Below are 17,950 nucleotides of genomic sequence, written 5' to 3'. Positions count from 1 at the left end.
GCAGGGGCCCATGTGGCCCTCTGTAAGCAGGACGGTGCCGGCCCAAAGTGCTGACGCAGCTCCGCTGTGCGGTGGAGGGAGGCCTGCAGGAGCAGGGATGCACACCCAGAGACAGTCACACGCCTACCTCCCCACCAGCAGAAGTTAGGATCACGCAACACGTTGACTGAGTGTTTCTCCCATGCTGAGGAGGAGGCACACATACCTCTTGGGTGTCAGCTCTCACCAGTCCCTGCCTTGCCCCCGAAGCACCAAGAACCCCAAACAACCCAGAGCTCCCTACAGGCCGCCTCCCCACCAGCCCCCCGCCGAGCTACTTCTTGCCTCTGTGCCTTCATCCATGCATTCCTTCATTTGACGAATATATTTTGACTACCTACTATGTGCCTTTTGTGGGTTGAATTGCACCCACCCAAAATTCGTATCTTGAGGTCCTAGCCCCCAATATCTCAGGATATGATCTTATTTGGAAATAGGGTCATCGCAGATATGATTCGTCAGGTTGAGGTCATGCGGAAACAGGGTGCACCCCTAATCTTATATGAATTGGGTCCTCACAAAAAGGGAAAATTTGGACACAGATGCACACACTCAGGGGTAATGCCACATAGAGATGAAGGCAGAGAGCAGGGTGAGATATTTACAAGAAAAGGAACACCAAAGACTGCCAGCAAACCACGAGAGGCTAGGAGGAAGACATGGAACTGATCCTTCCTCACGGGCCTCAGAAGGAACCAATCCCGCCTATGCCCTGATCTGGGACTACTGGCCTCCAGAAACGCGAGGAAATACATTTCTGTCGTTTGAGCTGCCCACTCTGTGGTCTCTTGTTATGGCAGGCCGAGCAAACTAATCCGGCATCAGGCCGGAGGCAAGGGGGACGCCACACTGAACAAGGCAGAGGAGGTCCCCACCCACATCATGCTTACATTCCCACAGGGAAAGCAGGCTGTAAATCCACAAAAATATATATAAGATGATTTCAGGTCACGATAAGTGACATTAAGGAAACTAAATCAAGGTAAAGGAATAGAGGGACCAAAGTACTCAGACCAAATGCCTGTGGGGAGGTGACATTTGAAGCCTGGAAGAAGTAAGACAGCACGCCATGAGAAGTTATGAGGAAAGGACATTCCATGCGGCCCGTGTGTATGGTGGTCCACCTCTCCTGTGCGCCCCAACTCTCACACCCGGCAGACTCATCCTCCAAGGCTCAGGTCAGATGCCATCTCCTCTGAAACAGACTTGGCTGACTTACAGACTATGCTTAAACGTGCTTCCTTCTGGGCTCTCAGGTCCCTCGAGTTCAGGGCTTTCCCCAAAGTCCCACACTGTTTTATAATTTGGGGGGGTAGAGTTTGTGTGCAAGCCTAGATAGTTTCTGTCCCATTACTCTAGACAAATACCAGAGACACACTGCTCTGTTCCAAGACAGCAGGAAACACCTGCCCTTTAAAACAAAATAAACAAGAAGCAAAACAAAAAAAGGAGAAAACCATGATACAGACATAGCCCGAAAATCCATTTTTCCAGAGAACTGCACTTTAGTCTTCAAAGCCCCTTTCCCTGGAAGACCAGAGCTCTTCTGGAGGATCGAGCTGGAAGACAGCAGACTGACGATGAATCCGCCAAACAGAGCAGCCCCTTCCACAGGGAAACACGTGGAGGTGGACAGGAATAAGTGTGGGGGTGGACGGAGTTCCAGAAGCTCCTGCCTCACTGACATGGATGGGGGTTTGCCCAAATGGCCCAGTATTCCCAGCAGGAGATGGCAGAGAGCACAAGTCCCAGCGTGGCCGGCAGCCTATAGGCCAGCAAAGGTCACTCTCCTCAGTGTGAATATCGCTGTGACTTCCATCCTTGCTGCCCATGTTGCCAAACAGCCCTCTGTTCCGTCCTGGGCCTCTGTGCCCAGGTCAAGGGTATGGATTCCACCTGGAGAGGTCAAGGTCAGATCCCAGAGCCCCAGTCCCCATGTGGAAAAAAAAAAAAAATCTTTCAAGCTTACAAAGCATTTTTGAGTAAAATACCTCAAAATTGGTCTAAAAACGAGGGCTCTTATCCCCCCAAGCTTACTTCCACTCCCGTGTTCTCAGGAAGCACCAATACTCACGTATCATTCAGCTAGAAAAGTAATTAAGCATCTTCGTTTTACCTCTGCATCATTCCCCTATTCAAAAGATGAACAAAAGTAGCTGATTCTACTTGAGAAATGTCTCCCGGTATCCCTTCCTCTCCACTCCCGGAGCACGTGCACTCCTGCGAGCACCTTATCGCCTCACTCGTGGCTTTCTTACTACAGCAGCAACCTTCCTCCCCCCCACCACACACACACACACACACACACACACACACTTGCAACCTACCCTCCCTGTTGGTGCCATCTTCCCAAACAGTTACCCTGATCAGGTCAGTTCTCTGCTCCTACTGCTGAATCCCGATTTCCCTCGGGATACATCCAAACTCTTTATCAGGAACCACAAGGCCCGGCACAACCCAGCTTTATCTCCTCTTACCACTGGTGCCTTCCACTTGTCTCTCCAGCAGCTGTCAACTGCTTAAAACCACATCACACCATTTCTCATCTCCGATCATTTCCTCATGTTTTTCCCTTTTCCTGGGACACCTCCCTTCCCTCACCCCACCCCACCCCCACCCCACCCCTACCTAACTCCTTCTCATTCTTTGTGGCACAGCACAGGTATCATCCCCGTGAGGAAGCCTTGCCAGGCCTCCCTCACCCCTCCCCAGCACACCTGGCGAGGGTAGGTACCTTTTCCAGCACCTTTTAGGACCCGAGTAAGTCATCTTCCCACGGCCCTTTGTTGTGACATGGTGCACCCAGAGTGACAGCCAGCCATTCATGTGCCATTCCTCTCATTTGACTGTGAGCTCCTCGAGGGCCAGAGCTGTGTTCTACTCGTGTCTACACCGCCAGCTGCTAGTCACAGCCTTGGCAGAAAGTAAGAACTGAGTAAGGGCCGAATGAAGGAAAGAATCTTTAATGGACTTGATGTAACTCATGAGTGGAAATGAGGAGCCTAGGGTAATTCCAAGTTCAAGAGGCTGGATAGTGATGACTTTTATAAGCATAGGAAATACAGGATGAGTGAAGGTTTAGGCAGCAGATAGCCACCTACATCAGGAAGAGACTTCACTAGGCAGTTGGGTCTATGTACGCTTCTAGAGTTCAGGGAAAGCTCTCGCCCGAATAAGAGATATCATTTGGGGGAATCAATGCAGTGGGAAAATTCCCCAGAGGGTGGTCTAGAGTGAGAAACATAGTGGAGGAAACCTTGAAAGAACACTGGCATTAAAAGGTGGGCAGAGAAAGACAACCCGATGCAAATGACAGAGGGGGACCGGCCAGAGAGGTAAAAGCTGCTCCATCAGAGAATGATGTCAACCAAATCAAGTGAAGAGTGCATTTCCAGAAGCATGACAGGGTTTCCAAATGCAGCAGTAGCGACCACGCTTTTTCAACTATGGGCAAGGCCCTTTATAATGCAGTCTTTGCCTAGACTTCCCACCTCACCCCCTCACACTGCAGATCCTAGCCTGTCTGCATGGTTTAGGATTCCCGAATATGCTATGCCATTTCACCCTCTCATACCTTTGCTCAGTCATTCCCTCTGCCTGTAAGGTCCACATCCACCCACTCTGAAATTGTCATCAATCAAATGCCACCTTGAGCTTTTCCTCCTGCAAAGCTCTCCTAGCCTGTGCCCTGACAGGAGAGGGAGGTGACTGCTCCCTCTTGGTAAGCCTCCACTCTTCTGTGAACTTGGCTCTCATATATGACCTGTAATACCATATTTTTCTTTCCATGCTTGAGTTGTCTAGGGGCACGGGCTGTCGTATTTATTTCTATATATTTTTATAATGCCAAGACCAGACACAGTCTGGCATAAAGTCTGAAGTCCATATATTTTATTGAATGAGAAAGAAAGAAGGACTCTGAACGTCAACATCACTCAGAGAACAAACCAACAGAAATGCAAGAATCAAAATCTGGTTAAATGGTCTCCTTGGTTGGGATTTGGTTAACAGGTTTTCCTGAGAATGCCCGGGTTAAATGTTACATAGGACACATTAAGTGAGTTTTGCCCTGGCCTACGGAAGCTCCTGAGCACGGCTGCAAATGAACTAATCTGGGTGGGAGGGAGCACCTCCGTGGGGTCACAGAGAAACATCCGTTTGTGTTGAAGCTGCCAAACTGCCTTTCCCTTGCCCCCAGCGCACCAAGGGTGTCTCATAAATGTTAAATAATCATAATGACCACGCTCAAGGGGTGTCAGTGCTCATAAAATCTAGCTTTTATGGATGATTCCGAGTCTCCTGGTGGGTGGTTAGAAATTGAGCAGGCCTCATGGCCAGAGGTCTCCATACAGGCTGCATCTGAGAGACCTATAAGCTTGGGTGGCAGGAAGGGGATCCAATCACAAGCTAGGACGCCCAACCATTGATTGATTGAGGAAGGCCACCCACACTGAGCCTTCTGGAATCCATTGGTGAGTCATGGGCCAAAGGATTATGTCTTCAATATGGGCCATCGGGCCTGATATCGAGGCATTTCCTGCTTACAGCTTAGGGGAGCTATCCTTAATGAGGGTGATGACCTGTGAGTCCAAGAAATAAGCAGCTGAGAGGAAAACCCTGGTCTCCTTTACCCCTCATGGCGGGCGCATGGCTTCCTAAGCCTTTTCTGATGGTATAATCTCCAGCAAACCTCAGTTTACATTCATTCATTCATTCATTCCATCATTATTCAGCTGTTGTATTCACTCTTTCCACAGACATTAATTAAGTACCTGGGCTAGATGTTAGAAGTACCGAGATAAATAAGACACGGTTCCCACCCTTGTTGGGTCCACTGTAGGAAAATGAGTAAAACACCAATTTTTATGTAATGGGTTAAGTACATATAGCCATAGAGGCACGTACAAAGGGCAGAACAGCAACCTCTACTGCTGTAGAGGATGAACAGAGTTCTACCAGGCAGGTAAAAGGGAAGAAGAGAGGGGGCTAGGTATCCAGGGGGATTGAGAAGGCATTTTAAACAATCAGATACACAAAGTGAGGGTGGCACCAAAATAGGGGTCATGACCAGTACCTCCACCTTGCATAGTTCCTGGAGCTACTACTCACATCAGCATCTATAGTCATATAGTGCACAGTCAACCCCCACACCCACCCCACCCCTAATCAGGGTTCAGTTCCTGGCTCTGCTTCTAACTAGCTGTATGACGCTCTTGGACAATGCTTTTCCCGTTTCTCAGTCTCTTCAAGTGTGGAATAAAGAAGCTGCACCAGCTAGCTTCCAAATCTCTTCTTCCCTCTAGAGTCCCCCAGGAATCTAGGAGTCTAACCGGAGCTGAAACGACATGGGGTTATTAAAGCTTGTCATTCAGGACCAAATTAGGTATTGTCCTTGGAAATGAAACTTTACTCTTCTCCAAATCTTGATTCACACAAAGGTTGATTAAACACTGACGCACTAAAATGTAAATTAAGGATCACTTAGCCCAAGTGGTTCCTTTTTGAAAAGGTGAGACTGAGGCCCAGAGACAACAAATGATTCACTCAGAGGTAAACAGCCAAGTGGATTAGGACCAAGACCAGGGTCAGGACAAAAGTGTTGTGTGTGCCAAGCCAAGTAGTTACCAAGCTGGACCCTGACTCCTTCCAATGCTTTGTAATGGCAGAGCACCCCGTTGACCAAACCTACAGATCTAGGACTGGAGCACAATTCCAACTGATATGCCTTTAAGACCTAAGACTTCCAAACCCATTTCCTCAGAAGTAAATTGAGTCTATGTATATAGTCAAGTTACTTTAGACATGGCCAAAACATTTTAAACACCATCCATCCTGACAACCAAATGAGAACCCAAGTGTGATCCTAGCTCCTCCCTCTCTCTATTGTCTCTTGCCAGGGGGCGCCTGGGTGGCTCAGTCAGTTAAGCATCCGACTTCGGCTCAGGTCATGATCTCGCATGAGTTCGAGCCCCGCGTCGGGCTCCGTGCTGACAGCTCAGAGCCTGGAGCCTGTTTCAGATTCTGTGTCTCCCTCTCTCTGACCCTCCTCCGTTCATGCTCTGTCTCTGTCTCAAAAATAAATAAACATTAAAAAAAAAAAAAATTTATTGTCTCTTGCCAGATCCTAAATACGTGCCTCTCCCTGTCCCACCGCTGACCTGGTTCAGAGCCAGGCTATTGCGTTAGCTGGCTCACTAGTCTCCCGCCCTCCCATGCATCTTCCTCCGTGTAGCTACCAGGACGGTGTTGACTCTCCCCTGCTCTGAGCAAGCTGGGGGCACTCCCACACCTGCCAGATAAAACCCAACCTCTGCAGCATGGCACGCCACACCTTTTGCCATTCCCCCCACCTGCCTGGCATTGTTAGTCTCTGCCTTCATACTCCTCAAGGGTGCACCGGTATTGCTCATGGGTCTGCAGTCATGCCGAGCTCTCTTGGCTCTCTGTGCCTCTCCTCAGACTGCTTCCTACGCCTGGAAGGCTTCCCCCTCCTCAAATCCATCTCCTTGTACATCCCTCCTATACTAGTCTGCTCGGGGTGCAAAATACCACAGGCTGAGTGGTGCAAACAACAGAAGTTTATTTCCTCACAGTTCTGAAGGCTAAAATGCATGACCAAGATGCAGGCAGATTCAGTTTCTGATGAGAGCTCTCTTGCTGCTTAGGGACAGTCGCCTTCTCTCGTGACCTCACGTGGTCTTCCCTGTGTGTGTGCATGGGAACATAGCTTCCTGGTATCTCTGCCTCTTCTTACAAGGACACCAATCCTGTTGGACCAGGCACCCACCTTCATAACCTCATTTAACGTAATAACCTCCCTAAAGGTCATACCTGCAAATACAGTCACATTCAGGGTTAGGACTTCAATATATGAACTTAGGGGAGGGGGACAAACTTCAGTCCATGGCACCTCCATTTAGAGCTCTTATCTCTACGAACTGGGATGATTTATTTTCATATCTGTCTCCTCCACTGGTTTTGAGTTCCTATGGAAAGTTAAAATGGTCTCTGAATCCTATGTCAGTGACGACTGGTCTAGGTTTTGCGAGGTCCTCGTTAAGAAAAGGATGAAAAATTAGATATGAAGTGAATTTAGAAAGGGCCCGTACAAGTGACGGACCCTGGAGTTAAGCTTTACAGCTTCAGAGTACATCTGCCTCTGGGCTCATAGTAAGAAGCCTCACTGGGTGCTAGAAAGACCACAGGCTGGGCTGCATTCCAATTTCTCCTTTCTTTTTGGGCAGGTGAGTTCACTGTCTGCACTTCAGTATTTCTGCATACCTGCAGGTGAGGGTATTTTGAAAATGTAATTACATAACCCGAAAAAGATGTTACGTGTTTGTTTACGTGCCTACTGTCTGTGTTTCTAACTACAGTGTGTGCTCCACGAAGAAGGGGACCTGCCCTGGTCACTGCTGAATCCCAGTGTTCCATGATCGTGCCCGGAAAGGACGAGATGCTCAAGAAACATGTGTTGATTGAAAGAATGTAGTCCTTGGTAGGACCTGAAAGATTGGTGTCTGGTATCCATCTGTAAGTAAGTTTTCCCCATTGAAACTCTCGCTATTATTAATGAATCTTAGTTAAATGAATAAAGAAGAGTCAAAACACACCCACGTTCAGAAGACATAAAAATCACTGTAAGCTAGACTCTGGAGAGCATAATAATTCAAAATTTCTTATGGCCCTAAATGTTTTTAAAGCTAGAATAACAAAATACCTGGAAGGAAGAAGGGAAGGAAAAAAGGGGAGGGAGAGGGGGAGAGAGAGAAGGGGAGAAAGAAAGTGAGGAGGAGGGGGAGAGGGAGACAGACAGAGAGACAGAGAGAGAGAGAGGCAAAACAAAAGAACACAGAAAACCCTCCGGGCAGTGGGCATAATCGAAATAGGAAAGCCCCGGAAATTTGATATGGTTTCTCTGGGGACTAAACATATTTATTCCTTGTGGAGTGGCCACCTCCGTACTCTCCAGGGAGCAGAGGGTGCTGGTAGGTGCTCTCCAGCGGGCTGCTTAAGGGGAGGCAGGGACCAGCCTCATCGGACAACCTGGAATAGTGCCAAGCTCCAGTCTCTTGCAGCTTGGAGCTGAAAAGCCAATCCTCCAACTTAGCTCTGAACTCTTCACCCCAATCAATTAAGAGAAATCCCATCAAAACCTCCAGATAAGTCTGCTTGGCCTGACCCTGATGATTCGAGAGACTCTGCTGCTCCTGGAAGAATCGGTTTTTAAATGGCTCACCCTGTAGGGTTGAGGAATTCAGGGAGAGGTAGACAATCCCAGCACTGTAGAGCTGAGAGGGACTTAGCACTCACAGAGTGCACATCTCGACAGGGTCACGTAGCTTCCTTAGTGTTGTTGGGAGAAATTTCTTAAAGTGGTCTGGCTTCCTACGCAGCCCATTTAATTCTCACACTTGACCGTGTCAGTAACTCTGACTCGTGGTTCAAGCATAAGAGCGTGGCCTCGGCTTCACAGACCTTGTTTCATTTCTCACTCTGCTTCCTGTGTACTGTGTGAGCTTCACCTTCCTGGGCCTCAATCCCACCTTCCACAGGACAGATATTATCTCACATTCCTGTAGTCAAGATGGAGTCAGATAGCATTTACCTAAAGGCGGGCACTTTCAGGGCTGAATCAGTGGTGATTTCCCACCTTCTCTCTTGCTCCCTCTTCCCTCTACTCCTTTTCCCCCTCTGTTCCCAGCAGGTACTGTGATGAACGCAGAGTGCAGTACGGAGCCCTTGCTCAAAGGAAGCTCACCTCCATGGAGCTTCAAGCTTCCATGTGAAGGTGGGAAGACATGGCTTCTCCAGATCCATGCTCCCCCACAGACTTCTGGGACATCACATCCAGGCCGTGGGCCAAGCTGCAGGAATACACAGATGTCCATTCCCTATCCTCAAGGAGCTCACAGAAAACTCTAGCTAAAGACAAGGAAGAGAAAAAACCCACAGTAAGCATGAAATTATATAGAGCCCAGAAGTCATGTAGAAGGGAAGGAAATGGCTTCATCAGGGTCCAGCGATGACACGATTGGGGGGAAACCCAAGAACAACTGCAAAGTCCTCCTTGTCTGATTAAAAAAATAAACATGCAAAAAAAAAAAAAAAAAAAAAGTACAAGGAATTAGAAGCTCACCAGTCAGGGCAAACTATTCCTGGGCACCGCATATTCTGAAGAGAATCTGGTGCATACCAACTACTACACTTATTCAGTCTTCTGGATCCTGTGATTATTAAGGCTGGTGGGAAAAAGTATACAATTAAAGGAGACTGAAAGAAAAAGACAGAAAATGAAAGAAGAGCAGAAAAGAGGAAGGAAGAAAGGAAGGAAACTACCTTTGGTTTCACTTGTGTGTACTAAGTCCCCTACCAGGTCCCTGCACTTATTCCACTCCCTGACTGGAAAGAAAGAAAGGGGTGGGGGAGGAAGAAATCCTTGAGATGGATAATATCTCTCTGTAACTATGAGGAAAGTAAAGCCAGGAGATGAAATGCCTTGCCTAAGGCCACATAACCGTAAGCAGAGAACAGGGATTGAAAGTCAGCTATGCCTGGGGCGCCTGAGTGGCTCAGGTGATTAAGCTCAGGTCATGACCTCACGGTTTATGGGTTCGAGCCCCACATCAGGCTCTGTGCTGACAGCTCAGAGCCTGGAGCCTGCTTCGATTCTGTGTTTCCCTCTCTCTGCCCCTCCCCTGCTCGTGTTCTCTCTCTCTCTCTCTCTCTCTCTCTCTCAAAGTGAATAAACATTTAAAAATAAAAAATAAAATAAAAAAGAAAGTCAGCTACACCTGACTCCAAAGCTCATGTTCCTTTCAGGGTATCCTGATCCCTGGGACAGACTCTACCATATTCTTCCCAAATGATGGCGTAAATGGAAAGGGGTAGTCATGGGTGTAGGAATATGAAGAACAGAGACATGAGCCCTTCCACATGCCCAAGGAATCCCACCACCCCTGTGACTGACTTCTCCCTTTGCTATTGAGTTAACCCTGGGCAAACTGCCTAACCTCGGTGCATCCTGGATTGTCTTACGTGTAAAACGGATCCCTAATACATTCATCATCTGACAAAGGAGAATAGATTAGCTAAATTCTTTTTTTTTAATGTTTATTTATTTTGAAAGAGCACACAAGTTGGGGAGGGGCAGAGAGACAGAAAGAGAGAGTTAATCCCAAGAAGACTCTACACTCAGCAGAAGCCTGATTCAGGGCTCAAGCTCATGACCCTGGCATCATGACCCGAGCTGAAATCAAAAGTTGGTTAACTCAACTGACTGAGCCACACAGGCACCCCCAGATTAGCTAAACTCTTGAGATCCCTTACAGTCTACTCACATCACAGAATTTCATACCTAGAAAGAACTGTAGAAATTAGCGTTTCTCAAGCTTGAGGAATGGCTAAATCCTATGGCAGCTATCTCCATTTGGCCTCTTTATCTGTTCATGAACGAATTTTTAGTTGGTCACAAGAATGTCCAGCTAAAGAGATTTCTTGGCATCCCTTGAAGGTAGGGGTGACCACTTGACCAAACTATGGGCAGGGAACTATAAAAAGAAGTGATATGTGCAACTTCTGCCCTTTAAAGGAAACAGTAGGCTCTTGCCTTTCCTCCTTTCCTCTTTCCTGTTGGATGGAATACAGACTCAATGGCAGGAACTGGGGCTGCCATCTTGGATCACAAGATGGAAGGCATATGTGGAGAACTATAGGGCAATATGATGGAAAAAGCTGAGGTCCTGATGCTCGAGAAGCCATCGTTCCCCTTAGGATGCCTATCTGGACTTTATATTTGAGAAAGAAATAAATTCCTATCTTGTTTGTGTCTTCTAACAAATACATCCCATTTAAAGAAAAAAAATTCACAGATTCCCCAGTTTGGGAAACACACTGCACAGAAAGTGAAATGGGAGAAATTTTAGATATTTTCAGGCTGCTGCCACAGTCATACATATAAATGCCAAGGGAGCGACTGAAATTTCATGTCCATCCATGAGAAAAAGGGGTGAGGGAGGGCCATCAAGATAATCTGGATTATGTTTATATGTAATGGCTAGAGCGTTGGATAATCATTTAATGTATACACAAAATTATAAAATTATCACAGGACTTTTTAATTGCCCTCACCCCTACCTTGAGCCCAGGGACCCGAGAAGCCAGTTTAGAGTGAAAATGTTCGATTCGGTTGTTTCAAACTAAATTCCACTATACCTCCAGGGCAATGTCTAGGACTCAAAAGTCCTGAGAGGATGAGGAGGACAAGTTGAAATCTAAAGCTGAAATCAGCAGAACCTCAGGCCACAACCCCATGGCTTTCATCTGGTTTATATATTGGGGTTCCACAGAAGAGTTCAAAGAGCTCTGCTGATCACATGTCACTAAGTGAAACCTTCTTGCTAATAGAGAAGGGACCTAATATCCAGAAAGAGGAAGTGATTTGCCCACAACCACACAATGAGGAAGAAGCCCAGTTCCCAGGCCTAAAAAGCAGCCTCTTTCACCTGAATCTGACCTACTGAGCAGACCATGCAGCTTCTAAGCTGGGGACAACCCAACAAGGCCTCCTGGAGTCCCTCAGCCCACTCTTACCCCAGAGATGGAGCTTCCCTTTTGTTCATAAGTTTTAAGTGACTCTCCATCTCCACAGCCAGAAGAGAAAGCAGCTTTGACCACAGCAGGTGCTCCCAGCCTAAGGATGAGCTGGTGAATTCCCATACAGGCCCCAGAAAGTCACAGGTTAGCCAGCCTGCTCAGCTGACCCACAAACAGATGGTTTCTCTCCTGGGCAGGATGGGCCATGACAACAGATAAGGGAAGGTGTCGCATTGTGATCATGACCAAAGGTCACTTCTACCCAGAAAGTAGGATCAGGTAGGTGCCTAGTGTCAGGAACAGACCCCCAAATGCCTGGGCACTGGTGTTGGCCACAAAGATTAAGATTAAAAGTGTGTTGGGGCACCTGGGTGGCTCAGTCAGTTAAGTGTCCAACTCTAGATTTCAGCTCAGGTCATGATCTCACAGTTCGTGAGTTCGAGCCCCACATGGGACTCTGCGCTGATAGCACAGAGCCTACTTGGGATTCTCTGCCCCCCTCTCTCTGCCCCTCTCCCACTTGCACATGCTCTCTCCCTCTCTCAAAATAAATAAGTAAATAAATGTTTTTTAAAAAGAGTGTCTAGGGGTGCCTGGGTGGCCCAGTCGGTTGAGCGTCTGACTTCAGCTCAGGTCATGATCTCACGGTTCGTGGGTTCGAGCCCTACATCAGGCTCTGTGCTGACCGCTGGCTCAGAGCCTGGAGCCCGCTTCAGATTCTGTCTCCTTCTCTCTCTGTCCCTCCCCCACTCACGCTTTGTCTCACTCTGTTTCTCAAAAATAAATAAATGTAAAAAAAAAAAATTTTTTTTAAAAAGAGTGTTTACTCATAGGAATGATCCAGAAGTTCCCGGTTCTCAAAGGGCTTTTACACACATTATCTCATTACATACAATCCTAGAGGGAAGGACCCTTATGATACTGTAACAGACACCAGAGGCCCAACAGGATCTCACTAGAACACAAATTCCTCCAGGGCAGGGGACTGTGAAGACTTTGTTCACTACTATTTCCCTCATGTCTACAATACTGAACTTGGAGTGACGCCCACTGATTATTTACTTCATAAGTGAATAAACGGCTCTGCCAATCTTCCAACCTCGTCTCTTCAAGGCCCCCAGGACACCACGCACTCTCCCTTCTGGTCACAGTGAACCACCTGCAGGTCCCCAAATGAAGGAAGCTCTTTCCCAAGCCTGCAGGTTTTACACATGCTTATTCCTTGGCCTGAAATGGACTCTTCCACCTCTGTCTTCTGCTGGACCTCTACACCTCGGTCTTGACATTCAGGGCTGCAGTGTTCAGATCTGCAAGCTGTTCACAAAGCAGGAGTGACCAGTCCAGGGGGGCGGTGACTGGAGGCACCAAAGGGCTCCACCTGCCAAGCGGTGCAATCTGATATGGGGATGCCCAGAAAAAAAAGGTGGGGGGGGAGCGGAGGTTGGCACCTTTTTCAAATTTTCATGAAGGTTCCACTACTAGGGTTGTTGTGGTCCTATTGCCATCAGCTCCTCCAGGGGCTCTGTTCCCATACCCCAGGGTAATTTAGGATCCACTCACAATGTCTGGCCTTGTCGGTTTCCCCCTCGAGGTTGTGAGTGTGTCCACTATAGGGGCTGTCTTGTTAGGTGTCTCATCCACCAGGACTGTGCCAGGCCCACAGTAGTACAAGAAATGTTAGTGAATGACAAGGGAATTGCCTTTTCCACGGTCACAAAGCCAGTGAGTGGCAGAGCAGGCTCGAGCCCCCCCAGACCTCCTGTAATCGAGGGCAGAGCTGCCTTCCACAGTAGAAGCCCTCCTTCTAAATATCCCTTCTTGAAGCCAAGCCTTCAGAGGCACTTTAGTTAGCAGTGAAGACAAGCCAGAGTGGCTAGATTAATTTTAAGAACGGCATGCACCTCATCCACTAGGTCAGTGAGGGTCACTCGTGAACAAAAATATTTGGGGGGAGGGACTTCAGTTTTGCACCCCCAATTCATAACTCTATCTATTGGTCACTCTCCACCCAGATTTAAGAGATTCTAAGTTCCAGCAGGCCCCATGCCTACGGTGCCGGCTATCCTGACCAGGCTTTGCCCCTCTGATTCTCATCCTGCAAACCTAAACCAAAGTTGCTTTACCAAATGGCTTCTCTAAGGGGTCGCAGAGCCAAAAGCATCTCACACTTTGGTTTTCTGGGATGATGTGATCCAGATCCCCCGATGGCATGCTGCACGGGAGAAAGTGAGGAGAAACACAGAAAATCACCACGTTGGCAGCCAGGAGATCCAGGTCCTTGTCTTGTTTGAGCAGGAAATTCATCATGGGAAAAGTGGTATTTGACCCTACAACTGGAGCCAGAAGTGGAGCTATTTTACCTGCTGAGGCCAAAATCCCCAAGGGCAGTGTCAGAAAGATGGGAGTCAGGAGAAGGAGGGCTGTGATCAATTCTCTATCTAAGGCGGGGTTACGCTAGATGGAGCAGAGAGAACCCAGGACTGGTCTCCAGGGCCGGTTCCGCCACTTTTTCACTCTGCGACCTCGGGCACCACCGGACATCTCTGAGCCTCAGGTCCTCATCTGAATGTGGGGGTGAGACACATTTCTACTGTGAAAGGTTTTTTGTTTTTTGTTTCATCATGCCCTTCTTTCCTTATCTACTTTCCTTATCATGACAGATAACAGAGTAGTCAAGAGCCTGGGCTCTGGGCTGAGATTTGCACTGTGATCTTGGGTAAGTTCCTTCTGTCTCAATTTTCTCCTTTGTAAAATACTTGTAAAAATACTATATTTTGTCCAATACCTCATGGAGTTGTTACGAGGACTAAAAGAAATGCAAGTGTATAAAGTAACTTATTTAGTATGTGCTAAACAAGTGAACTACTCTTACAGAAGTTGGAACCTCAGTTATTAAGAAATCCAGAGAACACCTTAAAGGGTAGAGAACCTGTGTTCCAGGCCATTTTGTCTTTCCTGTTCTGTGCCTCTATTTATTTCCTCAGTAAAATAAAAGGGTGGGGGCTCCCTAAGAGTCTTCTAGTCAGTCCATCCTGTGGGTACCGATACATGCCCCTTGGAACCTGTCTCAGCCATGGAACTCCCTACTCGTCTTCAGTGGCCAGGTTACATTTAACTTCGTCTGGGAATGCTTCCTTGTATCACACAGAAACAAGCCAACACACAAAAATGACCACTGGAATCTTCCCTTGCCTTGAGCATTCACCAGATACTTACTGTTTCCCTAATCATCAGTTTCCCTCCTCTCCCCACCCTTGCAAAGCCCTTACCCCTGGAGGGCATGTCCCAGGTGGAGTATTACAAAGTGCCCAGGCTATTAAGGCAGATCTGGGCGAAGCCGAATTCTAAATGACACTGGGTACTTCAACCCTCTAAGCCTTGACTGCCTTATCTTAAAATAGGCAGACTAATATCTACATCATAGGGGTGTGAGGATTCCACGCAGGGACAGCCAGGAGCTGGAGCACAAGTCCCTAGAAAGGGCTGGAAGTCGCCTTTTTCTCCAGAAACGTCCCAGGCTGTGGCAGAAAGCACGAAATACAGGGCTGGAGGACCGCACGCTGTGCTTTGTGCAGCGTGGAGATCCAAATCATCCTGCCGCCTCCCCCACGGATAAACCACCGCCGCAAAGAGTTAACGTTCAACCAACCACCCTACTGACCCCATTCTTTTCAAAACCAGACCTGGCTGGAAGCCCTGAGCTGCTCCCATTGGGCCCGTGCCTGCCCCGCCCTCCAGCGTCCCACCCGAGGCGCGGGCTGGGGAAAAGCACGCCAAACAAAACCCTGCTGCTGTAATCGGGGTCACCCCAAAGACGCTCCCAGGAAATCGCGCCGCTGCCGCACTACTCCGCACCCGCAGTCTAAACTGTGGGCCTGGGGATTTAAAGCAGGGAACTGGGTCCCAGCCGGCCTCACTCCCACCCCGGGACACCCGGGCCGGAGGCAGGGCTCCGGCGCCCACGACGCCCAGAAAAGCGCGCGACGAGCTCACCGCGGGGTCTCCGCGCCCGGCAGGCAGCCCGGGCAGGCCCCGCCCCCGCACTCAGGCCTCCAATCAGCGCCTCCTTCCGCCTCCAGCCGCCCGAGTGCAGTGCCTGGGGCGGCGGGCGCGCGGGAAAGCCGGCAGAGACCCACCACTGGGCGCGGGTCTCGCGGCAGGCGGAAAAAGTGCTAGGAAAAGCGCAAGTCACCTTCTCCCGAAAGGCGGAGAGTAGTCCTCACGGGAAAATGACCGCAGAGGCTATTGCAAAAAGGAAAAAAAAAAAAGAATTGGACAGGCACAAAGGCGTGTATATATATATATATATATATACACACACACATATGTATATACACACACATATATATATATACAGATATATATATGAATATTTTGAAAAGAAAAATCCATACCGCACCCCCACGGCTTTAACAATCCATCGCTCCCATCACCCATACCTATGTCCTCCCTCCGCTCCCTCCGCAGCTCCAAGGCTAGCCTCCATCACCTTTACTCAGCCTCAACTCCTGTGCCCCATCCCCCACACCCGTCCCGGGCCGCACCTGGCAACCCCCAAGCTGGTTAAAGCCCACCCCCGGCCGCCCTCACCTGCGTCCCGCCCCGGGAACGCAGCACGGGAGCAAGCTGCCTTGCTGCCTGGTGTCGATAAATTCCTGCGAGGAACTTCAGGATTTCCCGAGTGGATTCTTCCCCGCTCCTCTAAAGGACATTGCACATCTACTCTCTTATCAGCCCAGCACCTTCGCTCTCCTCACAGCGGCTCGTTTGGCCCGGATATTACTGCGGAGGTAGGTGCAATCCGGCCAGAAAGGACACTTTTCACCTAGTTCCCCCACCCCCCTCGTCTATGGCAGCCAGACTTCTGCCCGCCCCCCGCGCCTGGTGGTCTGCGGGGTCGCCCCGGCCCTTTTCTAGGCCTTGCTTTCGCCGGTTCTCTGTGCGCCTGCCCTTCACTTCTCCCCCCCCCCCCCCCCCCCCCCATCATTTGCCCCTTGCTTCCAAATCATTGCCCTCTGCTCACGAGTTTTCTCCTATCTTCAAAAACAAAAGCAAACGAAAGCCGAGCCAAAAACCAAAAATCTCTCTTGGTGCCCTAATTTCCTCCAGCTACCTACCCGTTTGCCCCCTTTACAGAGCAACTCATCAAGAACCCTTAATGCCAGTGGTCGTCAAACTTGTTTGGTTCACCTGCGCCTGAAAGAATATAGACGAATCATGTACTCCAAAACCGATTTTTAAGTTAACGTCTAAAATTGTTCATTTTAAGTTTAAATAGTTGCAAACATGATAATTTATGGCAATTTGTAAATATTGGAATTATAAAGGCACTTACTATTTTAAGTGTATCCAAGTGAATTTAAATATAGCACTCTGTTGCTTGCAAGAATGAAAGATTTAAAGAATCAGAAATTTTGCATAGTTCCTTTTATTCCTTGAACTCTTATTTTTATCCTATTTACCTCCCTTCCAGAATCTTAGCCTACTGCAGATTATTCGATTGAAAGTCTTTTATTCATCATACCATATATCTAACAAAACATGGATATAAATGGAAATATAAAATGTTCCGCTTCCCGTGTCCATGTGGTTCAAAGTATCAGAAAATTCCATCTGGGGGTTCCTGGGGGGCTCAGTCCGTCAAGCGACTGACTTGGGCTCAGGTCAGGATCATTGGGCCCTGTGCTGACAGCTCAGAGCCTGGAGCCTGCTTCAGGTTCTGTCTCCCTCTCTCTCTGCCCCTTCCCTGCTCACGGGCTCTCTCTCTCTCTCTCTCTCTCTCTCTCTCTCTCAAAAATAAATAAACATTAAAACATTTAAAAAGAAAATTCCATCTGAATTATAATAATTATCAGTAGTACACAATTGACCAAAACGACAAATATACTATGGATTTTTAAAAATAATTCTGAAACGTATAAAGTAAAATTTTATTGGAAATGAATCTCATAATGAGATCTATGAGGATTTTCTCAGTTCATATATCCATTGGCATATATTTATTGCTAGAATGGCACAAGGTTAAGCATCAAATCTGTTCCTATTTTTCATATTTACAGATGTCAGCAGTGAGAAACCTTATTCTCAAAAATAAGTATGTGGGGAAAGAGTTTGTTGTAAGAATGTGACTCAATTCTTCGAATTCCTTCTAAGGCATGTTCCAAAACCACATCGCGAACTACCATCAAAAATTGTTTTCAAAACTGTATCATTGGATAACAAATCAGGGGCTCAGTTTAGGGTATTGTGAGGTGCCTATTAGATATTTGGGCAGAGACATCAAGGGAATGCATTCTCTGCTATGGAGAAAACTGTG

At 48.0% G+C, this 17,950-nt stretch overlaps 1 long non-coding RNA gene across 1 annotated transcript in view; it reads right to left on the bottom strand.

The window, feature by feature from the left end:
• LOC109266802 (uncharacterized) overlaps positions 1 to 16,553 on the bottom strand; it is an 80,646-nt gene extending 64,093 nt beyond the window's left edge. Inside the window, exons 1-2 of the long non-coding RNA XR_008419466.1 lie at positions 16,225 to 16,553; positions 15,827 to 15,876 (exon numbers count right to left, since the gene is read on the bottom strand). This is a non-coding gene — a long non-coding RNA (uncharacterized LOC109266802). The remainder of the gene's footprint in view (positions 1 to 15,826; positions 15,877 to 16,224) is intronic.
• Positions 16,554 to 17,950: the final 1,397 nt, after the last annotated feature.

This window comes from Panthera pardus, unplaced genomic scaffold, assembly GCF_024362965.1.
Source record: "Panthera pardus isolate Hobbes unplaced genomic scaffold, ASM2436296v1 HiC_scaffold_11, whole genome shotgun sequence".
Lineage (NCBI taxonomy): Eukaryota > Metazoa > Chordata > Mammalia > Carnivora > Felidae > Panthera > Panthera pardus.
This window is presented reverse-complemented; position numbering and strand designations above follow the sequence as displayed.